At 34.9% G+C, this 15,311-nt stretch overlaps 1 protein-coding gene across 1 annotated transcript in view; it reads right to left on the minus strand.

Moving 5' to 3' along the window:
* The window catches only part of LOC106718070 (putative inorganic phosphate cotransporter), a 30,968-nt gene extending 18,067 nt beyond the window's left edge, over nt 1–12,901 (minus strand). Inside the window, exon 1 of the mRNA XM_045679866.1 lies at nt 12,710–12,901. The gene's annotated coding sequence lies outside the window, so the exon portion shown is untranslated. The remainder of the gene's footprint in view (nt 1–12,709) is intronic.
* Between the last annotated feature and the right edge of the window lie 2,410 nt (nt 12,902–15,311).

Here is a 15,311-nt window from a genome sequence, read left to right on the forward strand (position 1 = left end):
TGATTAACGAATATTAATTTACAAAATGTAATATGTCAATTATATTCAATTATTCTTGCTTACCTTGACTGTATTCGGGTTAATTCCAATGTAACTTTTGTCATAATTGGACAATAAAAAAATAACTAAACACTTTTCAAGCGCTAGAACACAACACGAACTGGCAGTTTTCAAACTGTTTCAAACATAAAATTGTACATTAACATTATGAGTGAACGACATGAATTACAAAAATTTTCTTTGTACGTAAGTTATTTTTTTATCAAATTTGTCGTCCTCATTCAAGTTCTTAAAATGAAACTGATAACCTAATAGTTTAAGATACTCTTTTTAGCTCACGCACCTTATTTAAATATAATTAAAATTTCACCTTCTTGAAAGAAATAAAGATAGTGCTGGTATAATGTTAGCGCCGATGTTCTAGCCATTTAAACACAAAATTAAAGTAAATTTATTTTATAGTAACAATACTTTGTTAATATATGTGTATTAAAAGTACAATATAATTGATAAGCACATCAGCAAATTAGAATTTCATACTTGATCTTCATTTTAGGCGTAATTTTAAATTCCCTCTCATAGACAGTGGATGGACAGTGGACTCTCATACTGTTAAAAAAAATTCAAAGGTTTTTTAAAGTAAACTTTCAATTATAGAGATTTATTATTCGAAAACGGTTGTAACTGTCATTGTGTTCGGATGATATCAGTTAGTTCTCACTAATTTATTTAAGTTACAACATATGAAATTATAAAACTCCTTTTTTCAAATCACTACCTTTAGTTAGATAGTAGTAGGGGCTCAGTTATCCGCAACTCCACGACAAGCGCGTATTTTGCGTAAATCATCACTACCTTTAATTCACTATATTTAAAGACCTCACTACTATTAGTAATTATTATTCTAACTTTAAGTATATTTATTTTACCAACCTCTTTCTTACCTTGATCATTTTGCAAATAATTTGATGACCGCTTTTTATTCATAAACTGAATAAAGCGTAGGTACTTAAATCTAGACTTATTAAGGAAAATTCTGAGACCTTTATTTTATTTAATTCAGGTTATTTAGTATCCATACATACTCTTATATCTGACTTGACCTGGAAAACGATTTATATTCTGGTAGCTTTTTGTAGAATTATACAATTTAAGGAAAACCAGATTTTAATACTTGCACAGAACACGAGTTAGTTACATAAACAGGACACGTGTTGGATCAGTGTTGCAAAATATCATAGTCACTTTTAAAATACTTCATTTACCTTTTTGACAAGAAAAAAAAACGAAATTCGAATGTCTCGCGCAATTTAAAATCGTTTTGGCTACAGGCCGACTAAATGGAAGTTACCTTTTCAAACTTCATGTAACAATACTGCCAACCGTTTAAAAAAAATCGGGTTTTTAATCTTACTTATTCTAAAGGCAAATATTGAAATTGATGGTTGTATGGATATTTCTTTGAAGGTAAGGTAAGGTCTCCGGAAAAGCTCAAAGGATCTTCATGAAATTTGGCACAGATATAGAATGTACATAGTCTGAAAAAAACATATAGGCTACTTATTTTTTTTATTCCGCACGGACAAAGTCGCGGGCGACGGATATCTTTTTGTACATTTTTTATTAGTAACGAAATAAGTTAATCCAACACGCTACATCTTTGAATATGCATTGTTATTTTTAAATTTTCATAAATATTTATAAGTTTTTCTCCATTTCCGATAAAACTGTTTTTTTGAGTTATCGGAGTCTTCATCTAGGGTTGAGATAAATACAAACTGACATAAAAACATACGCACTTAACACAATCATTCAACTCTACTCATACAAATTATTTAACATCCTGAGTCAGTCGCATAAAATAACATTATTTGGCTTGAATTATGGATTTACGAGAGTGCTATAAAATTAAAGACACATTTGTTCCAATGCTTTATTTACATATATATACATAGCATCACCTTACAAGCTAGCTGTCGAGTTCTAACTGAATGACATATTATCCGCCTATCATCGGACATGCGCAGTTGGCATGCGCAGTGGGGAAACGCCACAGTACCCCCCCACGGTGTAAAATGACCCCTACTTAAAGAATGCTGCTTAAAGAGAAAAAGATAACATAACTTTTTTAATTCAAAGAGGGAACATGATAGATGTTATGTCTTAATGGGCAATTTAAAACGCACCTTGCGACCTGAACGTGATATGTAATCGTGAGTGTCGCTCTTCGGTGATGGTTGAGATGTATGTGAACTAGATGGTGGAATACATGTAATTAATTTTGAGGGAGAATTGACAGTCGAAGGACAATGAAAGGAGGAAAAAGAGTCTGGTGTCAAAGGCTCTTCAACATACGCCGGTTTGACTCGGTCTAGACTAACTTTTGTGTTCTTGTTTCCGATTGTAATAACAATATTCTTATCGTCCCTGCTTACAACTGGATGTGGACCGGTATATGGTGGCTTCAATGATGTCCTCACTGCATCATCTCTCAAAAAAACGTGAGTTGCCTTGTCAAGATCTTTAAAAATGAATGGTCGTCTTTCTGAATGATGCTTCGCCGGAACAGGATTTATGCTGGCCATGTGACTTCTCAGCTCTGACGCAAAATCAGTGACTGAAGGAGTGTGTGTGTTAGGTGAAGGAGAAATGAACTCGCCGGGCAGACGAAGAGGTTCTCCATAAACGAGGTCTGCTGTGGAGACCCCGAGATCTTCTTTTAGTGCTGCTCTCATTCCAAGGAGAACCAAGGGCAGCGCGCCAAACCACGTACCTCCATGACACATAAGGGCTGCTTTGAGCTGGCGGTGAAACCTTTCTACCATTCCGTTCGCACAAGGGTGATAGCTAGTGGTACGGGTTCGGCTTACCGAGCAATGTCTCAGCAAAGCGTTGAATAGAGACGATTCAAACTGACGTCCCTGATCCGTAGTAACAGTTGCAGGAACCCCAAAACGAGCAACCCATCCAGCCATAAATGTTTCAGCAACCTCCTCCGCAGTAATGCTTTTCATTGGCCACGCCTCTGGCCACCGAGTAAATCTGTCAACTGCGGTGAGGCAGTATCTATAGTCCTTGTTGCTCGGCATGGGGCCAATTATGTCCACGTGGACATGACGAAAACGGTTTGTAGGAGTTGTAAATCCTCCTGTTGGTGTCCAGGTATGCCTGGACACTTTGCTGCGCTGGCATGCTATGCACTCCTTGGCCCATTTCCTACAGTCTTTCTTCATAGCTGGCCAAACGAAACGGTCAGCAACTAAACGTGCTGATATTTGCGCGCCTGGATGACTAAGATTATGGAACTTATTGAAATACTCACGACGGAAAGAGGGCGTAACAAAGGGACGTGGTTTGCCAGTGGACATGTCGCAAAAAAGAAATAAATCAGAATTTGGTATGGAAAATTTTTGTAATCGTAACGATGAATTATCGATGGCATTTTTGATCTCTTCATCCGATTCTTGTTCTTTAGCTAGAGCACGATAAGTATCGTCGAATGAAATAGACTCGATGCGTGATAGTGTATCGGCCACTATGTTTTCGGCTCCTCTAACATGAACGACATCTGTCGTGAATTGTGAAATGAAGGACAATTGATTCAGTTGAATCGGCGGGAGCTTTTCTCTTTTCTGTTTGAAAGCGTACACCAGCGGCTTATGATCGGTATAAATGGTGACATGATGAGCTTCCAAAAAATGCCGGAAATGTTGAACACTCTCATAAACTGCAAGAAGTTCACGGTAATACGCAGGCCATTGAGTTTGCTTCGCGGTCAATTTCTTACTGAAGAAAGCTAGAGGCTCCCAGTGATCACTAACTCTTTGTTGGAGACATGAACCAACTTGCATTGCAGAGGCGTCGGTAAATAATCCAAGAGTGGGATTAGCGACAGGGTGAGCCAAAAGGGTAGCCTTGCTAAGGCTATCCTTACAGTTTTGAAACGCCAGTTCTAGCTCTGGAGTCCAAGGTACCGGTTTGGTTCCAGTGAGCTTCGAGTCCGTCAGAACATTAATGAGTGGCACTTGCAGCTCTGCAGCATTTGGGAGGAATTTTCGGTAAAAGTTTATCATGCCTAAAAATCTCCGAAGACCCTGTACAGTTTTCGGTAAGGGATAATTTTGAAGAGCTTTGATGCGCTCCGGAGGTGGAAATGTACCATACCTGTTGATTCGATAGCCCAAGAAGGTCACTTCCTTAGCTCCAAAGGTACATTTCGCTGCATTAATTACAACGCCATAAGCGATTAGGCGCTGGAATAGAGTTCTTAAGTGTTCTAGGTGTTGTTCTGGGGACTTAGAGAAGACCAACACGTCATCGACATATGGGTAACAAAAATCGAGTTCCCTCACGACCTCATCGATAAAACGCTGGAATGTTTGCCCTGCATTTCGAAGACCAAATGTCATGAAGGGAAACTCGAATAATCCAAAGGGCGTAGTGATAGCTGTCTTGCAAATATCAGCCTCATTCACCGGTACCTGTTGATATGCCTTCACTAGATCTATTGTGCTGAAAATATTGGACCCAGCTAAGCTATGGGAGAAATCAGCTATATGCCTAACAGGGTATCGGTCTGGGATAGTCCTAGCGTTAAGCGCTCTATAGTCTCCACAGGGTCTCCATCCGTTCTCTCCTTTTCTGGCCATATGTAAAGGTGAGGCCCAAGGACTTTTCGATGGCCTAGCAGTCCCACACCTTACCATATCTTCAAATTCTTTCTTAGCCGCGATCAGTCTGTGAGGAGCCAATCTTCGTGGACGACATGAAACCGGTGGACCATCTGTTGTTATTATATGATGCACGGTATTGTGTTTAACTAGTCGTGGAAACCCAGGAGGTCGAGTTAAGTCTGGAAACTCTAGAAGAAGCCTGGAAAAGGGTGAGCTATTATCCAGGGATACTGATCTGACACTAACCTGATTGACATGGGCGACTAATGCAGCGGTTGACAGACTAGTGTTGCCATCGATGAGCCGTTTGTGACGAAGATCGGGAAGAAGATTATAGTAACTTAGAAAGTCTGACCCTATTATAGGTGATTCAACATCGGCAACAGTAAAATCCCAAAGGAAACTACGACGTAATCCAAAGTCAAGACGCAAGGAGATACTGCCATAGGTTTTAATAACACTGCCATTCGCAGCAGATAGCTGGTAGCTGGATGTTGAGCGACCCTTTGTTAACCTATGAGGAAAACAGCAAAGATCGCTACCTGTGTCTATTAAAAATCTCCGACCTGTTGTTTTATCTGTTACAAACAAACGGCGGCTAATGCTTGGATCGCAGTCAGTCGCCGCACTTACTGACTGCTCATTTGGTTTTCCGAATTCTTCCAATTACAAGGAGTAGTACATCGTTTAGCATTCCTGCCAAACGTTCTGTGGTACCAGCAGAATCCAGTAGGTGCCCGAGACGCTGATCGGGATCTTATATTTAACCCCCGTGGCCTTGAGAGCGATCTGGATTTCCTTGAACGCGTTTCGAGGGCATCGATACGCAAAAGAAGATCAGTCATCTCTGATGATGGTCCTTGTACAGCTTGTACAGTCACCGAACTAGCCACCTCAGCTATTTTATCAGCCATATCCGCTGCCTTCTCCAATGGCATACCTTCATGCGTAGCAAGTATACACTGTATACTAGTCGGGAGACGTTTCAACCATAATTGCCGAATAATGTCATCACATTTTAAAACAGAACCAGCTAAGCCACGCAAGTGACGAAGAAACTGGGATGGTTTTCTGTCCCCTATATCTTCGTGGCCTAATAGTCTGCGTAGTCTTTCCTCTCTTGATGCAGAGAGGCGATTAATAAGCTCTGTTTTTAAATACTGGTAACAATCCTCTTTTGGTGGATTCTCTATGATACCTGCTATTTCGCCTGCCACTTGACTTTCTAAAGCCGCAACTACATAGTTATATTTCGTGCGTTCCTGTGTTATACCGGAAATCTCAAATTGTGCTTCAACTTGCCCGAACCATACAGAAGGCTTGTCAGTCCAAAATGGTGGTAATTTCGCCGACGCAGCCATGACTTGTTTATCATTTGCTTGCAGTAATTTCAATTGCTCCTGAAGAAGATGGATTTGTTCTTCTGGAGTCGCCATGATACTAAGTGCAAAAATAATCAAAGAAGAGAAAAAAAAAACGCTGCAATATATGTATATGTGAGTAGTGAAGTAGAAAGGGAAACAGGCGTTGCCACCGCTGCGCAAAGCTGTGTAATATTAATGTACAATACAAAATAAAAATAACATATAGATAATATGCATATCAATACAACACACCCAATGTAAAAAATAATAATTACAATTTCAATTATTCAGAAGTAACCAAGACACTGTATCACAGTTGAAAGGATACGACACTGTCCCTTCTACGTACTCCATGGCTAATTAAAGAAAATATATTATTACTCTACTATCGCAACCTTTGCGATATAAAAGAATTAACAATTGCGAAAACAAATAATACACCGGCTAAAATTATGTACACAAAAATATAAACTCATCGCACAAACATATACAGGTTTCTTGAAACAATATAAATAGTTGCTATATTTATACACTCTAAACCTCTTTACTCTCTGACATGAGTTTGATTTTTTGACAAATTATAAACGAAGATAAAAGTCTTTTCCGGGATATGTCAACTTCGAAGCTTTCGTAACTCGTCGCTAACTCCTCTGGCGCTAGCGTCAATGCAATATTAACATGTCATGGCGGTTTTTTTTCAACCCAAAAATAATATGCTCGAGGCTTAAGCTTACTTGCAGCTTACGCAAATGACATTGTTTGACACACTTTTCCACGCATTTACGCTATTCTCGATTTTGCTATTCTTGAAACACATATATTTCATGGATGATGATATCTTTATACGGATGAATGTCTTCAAATCGTATACAAATAAGCCTTATAGGTTTACCGGGCGGGTGGCAAGTTGCCGTTAACGGGCCCGAAGCTTTCAGGCGTAGGCAATGCAGGAAGGCTTCTTGAGAAATTGCCTGACCTTGAGTAGCTCCGGTCGGACCTCGGTATATTCGCTCGCACTGACTCCTTTTTCAGACAAAAAATCGGTTCAGTAGTTTAGAACATCACGTCGGGGTCACCACTAAAGACACATTTGTTCCAATGCTTTATTTACATATATATACATAGCATCACCTTACAAGCTAGCTGTCGAGTTCTAACTGAATGACATATTATCCGCCTATCATCGGACATGCGCAGTTGGCATGCGCAGTGGGGAAACGCCACAAAATGTTGGTAAATTTTAACAAGCCAAAATTATTATGTTTTATACAAGCGACAGGGTTGCGGACAGCGTGCCGAGGTCGACTGCTCAATCACTTGCTCGGATCATTGAACACGAAAATAATTAAATGTAACATTTTAACGCTCTACTCTGCTCGATGATATTTTGGTTATTTTTCTATACAACAATTTATTTTAAGATGACTTGGTTCTGCTAATGTAATAACTTTTTTAATTAGATAAATTTATATTTTCTGTAATACTCCAAAAATACAGGCAGACACTTTTTAGTTAAACGCGTGTTTTAACACTTTGTCCGCCGAGGTTTGATAATATGGTCGTCAGCATCGTTATAAAGGAGTATGTTTTAATCTTAAATATTTATCATTAATACTACTTCGTATAAGTAATATGTTATTTATTTGTGAAAATCATGATTTCTGGTAATGAAAAAATATCAGCGTGCGATCAAAGGGTTGATATGTTTAAGCTAAAATGTAAGAGAAACGCTGCCTCTAAGTTTTGGAACGAAGTTCCTTATCGCGCGTTGTGAAAGGGGGCTAGACGGAAAAAAATCTTACGAAAAGTTGTCACGACACTTTTTGCTATAGTAAGTATGTTAACGACGAATGAGCGCTACTTCACCACGGCAACGACGTGACAATATATAATGAAAATTCATAGAAATAAAATGTACTTCTTGTGAAGACTTAAGTTTTTTATTCATAGAATAAACATTGGTTCCTTCACTAATTAATAGAAAGGAACTTCGTTCCATCCGGGTGTCCCTTGACACCTCTCAAGTTTTTTATATTTATGTTTGGGTCCATAAAGTTTAAGTAAGTAGCATACTGGAAAAAAAATTGACAAAGCTATTCCAAAGAAAACCATTTATCTTGTTTTGAATTGCCACTTTAGTTCATTTAGAAAACGTCAGTAACATATAAAACAATAAGTGCTTGTAAATAGTCTACTTTATTATCCCTCATTGACAATGTTTACCTGAAGATATACGTAAAAGGTTGTAGAGAACAGACTTACAGTGTGTTTTCTATAATTTTCCTTATTGCCCATTACAAAGAAGGTTATTTAATACGTCCCTTGCAGATATACTTTGTGTTATTGAATCTCGTATTCGTGACGTCACAGCTTCGCGTGAGCTAACAATTAATACAGCTATTGTTAAATCAATGAAAACGACAGCTTAGTCTATAAGTTGTATGTAATAACAAGCATTTGTCCGCGACTCCTTCCGCGCAGAATTAAAAACGTATTAAGCCTATGTGTTTTTCTAGACCAGGGATCCCTAAACTATTTTGGACAAGTGACCCCTTTTCCCAAAAGAACCGTTACCGCAGACCCCCATGGCCAAATTACCTACTTTTAAGATCAATTATTATTATTAATGATTCTGACTTAGGTCAATAGAAGGAAACAGAGTGAGAATTTGCAATGCTTTAAGTTCAATATCGACTCCAGGGGGTAGACTATGATCTACATCTATACCAAATTTCATTAAGATCCGTTCAGCCATTCCGGAGATACCTTCTAACAAACATCCATCCATCGAAATTTTCGCATTTATAATTAGTTAATAATATCAAGTAGTATTAATTTTCTCGAAATTAAATGAGGTAAATTGTTCTTTACCTATTAAGACGCCAAACTGCGAAGCAATAATAAAGTAACACGTGATATAAAAATGTATTTCCCCTTTTGACTTATTCAATTGTAAACGCCTTCATTCTGAACGAGTTGAAGGTTTTTGAAGTTTGAGGTTGGACACATCGACTTTCTTTTTCTCGGAATAAGAGTAACATTAGTCGAGCTATTGTATTTTTTAGAATAATCGATAATCAACAGTCGAGCTCCAACCTTTTTAATACAATTCGTGAAGTTAACCGTTACACGGTAAACTAGTGAGATCACCTTAGCAATAATATTTACCATGACCTCTTATTTGTGATTATTTCCTTAATTTTCACGCTCACGTGTGCTAAAAAGTTGTGGATATTAAACAAAAATAACACCAACATTATTATTTGTTGACTCAAAATATTTGAGTGAAGTAAAACGAAATCTTTACAATTAACAAGTTTAATATTTGCGTCACGTTTTTCTTTCCGAGTGTTAAAACTTTATAAAGTACTTTGTACAGTCAAGATAGAAATAATTTATAAATTATAATATAATATAATGTTATTAAAATTATGTATTTAATTACAAAGACCAAAAATTATATAAAGGTTCGCAATCGTATGGATTTCGAGAGAAGAGAGTAAATTCAAAGGAGAGTTATTCTAGCATATAAATTTACAAGAAAGTATTCGTAAAATCACCGAGAAAATTTGTATTTAGATGTATACAGCGCTAGCTTAGAGTATCGGGCGGAAAGTTACGAAAACGCTTAACGCAAATATTCGTGATAGAACCTCAAATATGACGACTGATAGAGATTTGTGGAAGAATATTTTATGTTGTGCCGACTCCCGGTAGGGGAAAAGCTATCATACATTGCTAATTTAATAGTTATTTATGTACCTCTTTAGTAGCGAGGAGTATATAGTAGTATATTCTACAGTTACCATGAACTTTGGAAAGTGTTCGAAAAATTATTCTTCTGAAATCACGATGAAATTCGCATTGCATTAATTTCGGTCTGAAGATTTTATCAAAACACCATAGTTGTTCTAAACAAAAAATAATGTTAACGTGTCCATTGAAGCATGTAAGTTAATATAAAATCACACATCTTTAAACAATTTGTAATGGAATCCGGATCTAACGTAACTTGATCTAACCGCAATATCGATTTTTATCCAACATAATCTAAGCAAATCTAATAAATATTGGCAAGTGCTTTAAGTCCTATTTACTACATTTAATGTGTTGACAAAAAACAATATTTTTTTAAAATTGAAATACCAGTTTAATGAAGCAATGGGACATAATCATTTTGCAATTTTTATTTTACGTGATTAGCAAATAACTTCTTCGTTTAAATTTGCATAGATCACTTCATTTATCTATAGTCTAGTCCACATTCAATATAGGATTAAATTACGACTTTCTTGAAGTTATAGGAGTGTCACTCGGACAAAAATAGCGTAACTCCTTACGCTTACAAGTATGTTATGTTATTTATTAACTACGAACTTAATACAAGATTGCGGTCAATTAGAAATCGTGTAATCCATGCAATGATAAACAACACTCGAATCGAAGTCGAATCAACCACTTCACCTACTTATTGTATTAGAAACTTGTGTATATTGTTTTATTTATGTCACGGATTCATTTTAAACTTAGTCTATTTACAATCTTTCCATTAAAAATGTATGAAGTAAAAGTAAATTTGAAAAATGTTTTAAAAGTTAGTATTGTTCAAGGTAAGATAAAACATACACATTGTATGAAAGGAAAGGCATTTATAAATCTGTATTATCTTTAATTTCATTTAATTTAATACGCCAAGGTAGTTCATGATAAATATATGTATTTTTTGATAACAGTCAAGTTTATGCAAATAAAATTACGAAATTTTATTCTTATATTTCCGCTACTTGGTTATACTTTGTTTATTAACAACTAGTATCATGAGCAATATAAGAGATTGTAAATGAAAGTCTGTTTATCATGAAGGGAATTAACTATCGAGATTTATACCAGCACAAAAACATATTATTATATCAGTATTTTCAAGGAGATTGAGAGGGACGACAATATGTTTTTTGTACTAGAGTTTCAGCAATGTAAAATAACGTTCAAAATTATAAAATATCTTAAACGTGACCTTACTCATTCTCAATTGTATAAACGAAGTATTTTTAAATTAAACATTTATGTGTTTTTTTTTATATTTAGAATACAAACTATTTTAAATCAACAAAAAACAATCGACGACTAACTAGAAAAATAAATGAGCGCCGTTGATATAATGTCCTTGAAAATAAACCCATGTCAATACTGATGGTATTGCGATGGGTCTCCACTGTCGTGCGATGAACTTGCCATTCTTTTCATTATATTTGAAAATAACTAATAACAATAATTTTCGTATTCACATATTTAACATTTGACATTTACGAGATAAGTGGATTTATTTTTTGAATTACTATGGTAAAAAATAAGCTACACAAAATATTAAACGCTTAAAATAAAATAAGCATTTCTACTAATACATGTAATAACAACTGACAACAACTGACAATGTATAATACATTATCTAAAGTCTTTTAATCTCAGTTATTGTACGTTTATATTATACTAGATTTTCACCGCGACTTCGTCATTTAAAAAAAAATACTTTATAAGTAGCCTCTGTGTTCTTCCAGACTATATGACATATGTGCCAAATTTTATCAAGATTCGTTGAGCCGCTCTTGAGATACCTTCCAACAAATATCCATCTAAACATTCGCATTTATAATATTAGTAAGATAAGATAAGTTGTTTCTTTATAAGTTTTCCTTGTAATTTAAATTCTGAGTATTTTAAAAGATACATCTTAAATACACTATCATCATCTTAATACGACATTATCAAAACTATAACAGTGCAGAACCGACAGTTGCCGTGAAATCGATTTGATTGCATAAAATAGCGGAAAAGATCTCGATTGCATCGCATTCCGCTCTTATTTATAATTCACTCGATGGAAGTATAATAATATACTCATTATAGGCATTCGAAAGACTATAATAATTGTGTGGCAATGAGTTTATTAACATTCCATCTGTTCCCATATATTTTCATCCGTGTAAATATTACAATCAGAACATTTTCAACTAATGTCGATCATTACACAAACTTTAATCTTGGTATACAATTTTGGTAACTGTAGGTTCGGAAAACAGTTAAATCTCCATATTTTGAAAATTTTCTAAAATTCTATAAAATACCAAAAATCGACAACAAACATAATTTTAGATAGATAATGTGACCAGGTTTTTTGTGTTTAAATTCTGACGCTGTGAACCTAATACTACTCGTGTACAAATTGGCACACTTTATATTTTATCATCATCAGCCCACTATAAGTTTCCACTAGGGGCTCGGAGCCTACCTTTATATTTTATGTCGACAACTAAATGCTTTAGATCCTCATAGCTTACTTTATTGATCAAAGGCAAGATCAGTAAAAGATCAAACTTAGTTCAAACAGCGCTGATAAGATACCAATTCGCTGCAAATGCGAATTAAATGGGTCGAATTAAAAAAATTTAATTATATTGTAAGTTATCTATACCTTTACTATTATTTGTAGGTCGATCTTGATAAAGTTCATAGCGCAAAATAAATATTTAACATGAATTTATAAAATAATAATATGTTTTAGTTCTAAAGTTATATTATTATTAAGTTTTAATCAAAAAGATATTTATAACTTAAAATCAATTATAGTGATATTATTAAAATCACTATTTCCACAATATAACAAAAAAAACTTACAATTCTTCGCTTCAGTACTCTTGTTTGTACTTTTTGCACACTTAACAATTTCCCATTCAACTTATGTCACAAATACAACGTGCGTAAAACAAGCGTCTTTAGAGCGGTCGCCGCTCGACTGCTCAAGATTGTTGTGTTGCGCGCGCGCAGCCTCCGATCAAATCCAGACGTAAGTCATTGCAGACGCGTTAATGCGATTAAATTGCATAGTATTAACGTGAAATCCAATTCAAATCGTAATCGTGGGATTTTAAATATGCACGTATAGAATTATTTTTGATTTTGAAATAAAAATAAAATCACAACACATCTTATATTTTTTATAAAAAGGTTTACGCTTAGATAGTTAAATATGTTAATTACGATTCCAAATATAGGCGTGAGTATCAAGATTCTTGTAAACAGTTGTGTAAAAGGCACTTTAAAAAGGATTTATCAAGTTAATTGGCTGTTGCAAAACCTCTGTAACTTGCGGAGGTTTGTTAAAGACTGTTTTATTAAGATTTGAAAGATTAATTAATTCTTTGATTAATTACTGCATTTAATTTACTGCTAATTACACTTAAGTACCTTGTATGTTTAGGCTGACCGCAAATGAAGTAACTTGGTGGTAGTTTTAAACAATTCGCTTTTCTAACTTACTTTGGTACTATTAAAACACTAGCGGTTGCCTGTCACTACGTCAGCGCCAAACTAAAAAAAAAAACTTGTAATATTCCCCAGTGCATCAGTTACTTCCCGTCAAAGTCCCGTCAAAATCAGTCCCGCAGTTCCGGACATTAGTTATCCATTCAGACTGCTAGCCAGACAAAAATTAAAAAAATTGTGTTTCGCTATCGGCAATGTATATATCGTGTGAATTTTTTTTTTCGATATAATATACAGTCATTCCAATTTTATTTATATAAAGATTTACAATTAACCGTGTTTTTGCGTTATTTTGACTTAACACCAGTAAAATCTCTTGCTTACTTGCTTGTATAAAATATGTACATAAAGATAGTTTAAAGTTTCGTGAGACATTATAATAAATTAATTAAGAACGGCGTAACTCACGTATGATAGTCCGGTGACGGCACCGACTAGTTTCGGAACCTTCGGGGGTCCATCTTTATTTTGAGAACTTCACTCGTCGTCGGTGCCGTCACCGGACGATCATATGTGATATAAGCCATTCTTAATTAATTTATTACAAAAAATTGTTCACTAATAGCCTAATGTGTTTTACCATTTAAGATTGCTTTGATACCAGATACGCTAGATGGTATATGCGTTATTAATTTATATTTAACATGATAGCTAAGTGGTTGTGAGACTCACTCTTACCAATAATATTTTCTAATTTAACCATTATGTATATGTTCAATCAGATAACTTCTAAATTACTATTAAAAATCATTTAGCATAAGTTTTTACGCGTTAGACCGAGTGTTGTTTTAATAATCAGGAGATTTAACCAAGATTCGTTTAAATAAATATACTCTCGATCGAGGAGAGGAGCACTATTAACTTAATAATTTTCCACAGCGACAACATTAGCTACGATGTTCGAAATCTAACAAAGAGCAAGAAAAATCATTTGCTACACATTACGTCTCGTTTGTTATCTTAACTGCTTATTTTATTGTATTACGAGTATATTTCATTTATTGAACCAACATATCAAAACAGTAACATAAAACATGAGAACTTATGAAATGAAAAGCATCGTGTCTAACTGGTTTGCTTCATTAACTTCCGTCCAACTCTAGGATAGCCTGAACTTCTCATATTAGTCTTTCTTTTGTTTGCCTCTGATATTGATTGGCCCATGCGAGCCTTTTAGTTTCTAGGTTCAGTTGATTGAGCTATACATTGATATTATAAGTAACTCTAAGATATATTGAAAAGTAACTCTGAATGTATACTTTTTTAGTTTTATTAAGAATTCAAAACTCCACGTAATAGTCCAAAGGAGGACGAACACCCTTATTAGACCTTTGTCACGTCAATGTTTAAAAGGTATTTGCGAGTCAACAGTGAGGCAAGGTATTGGAATTAAAATACCTCTATTTCACACAGATAAATATAAAATAATATGACTAATATTAGAAGTTGAATCTTAGGAATGCTAGCAATTATATTCACAAAATATAGTGCATACAATTAAGCTTTGTCTTTAGAGAAATTTCGCACGTTTACCTAATAAACCATATGAATTGAATTAAATGGGAATTCATACCATCACATAAACATGGTGATATTTTTTAAATCTTGATGTTAGATTTGTCCTTCCATTATATGACAAGCAGTAGCAGTTAATATATTCTATAGTATTCAAGTATAAAATGAAGTTTTCTTAATACCACTAAAGTGATAACAGTTCCATAAAACATAAATATAAATCATGTTACAATTAAAAAAAGGAAATTTAGACGTTTGCTTTGTGGATTGAAGGTTAAGCTAATGCCGACTTCGATTAGATTCTAAAATTTATTTCTCATTCCTATGAGTCTTGCGGTATGTATGTTACATTCGTAACTATTTATTTTTGTTACAATGGTCAAAAAAATTAACAACGGTTAACACTCAGGTATAATTATCCGATGACGGCACCGACTAG

The sequence above is a fragment of the Papilio machaon genome, chromosome 10 (assembly GCF_912999745.1).
Source record: "Papilio machaon chromosome 10, ilPapMach1.1, whole genome shotgun sequence".
NCBI classification, from domain to species: domain Eukaryota; kingdom Metazoa; phylum Arthropoda; class Insecta; order Lepidoptera; family Papilionidae; genus Papilio; species Papilio machaon.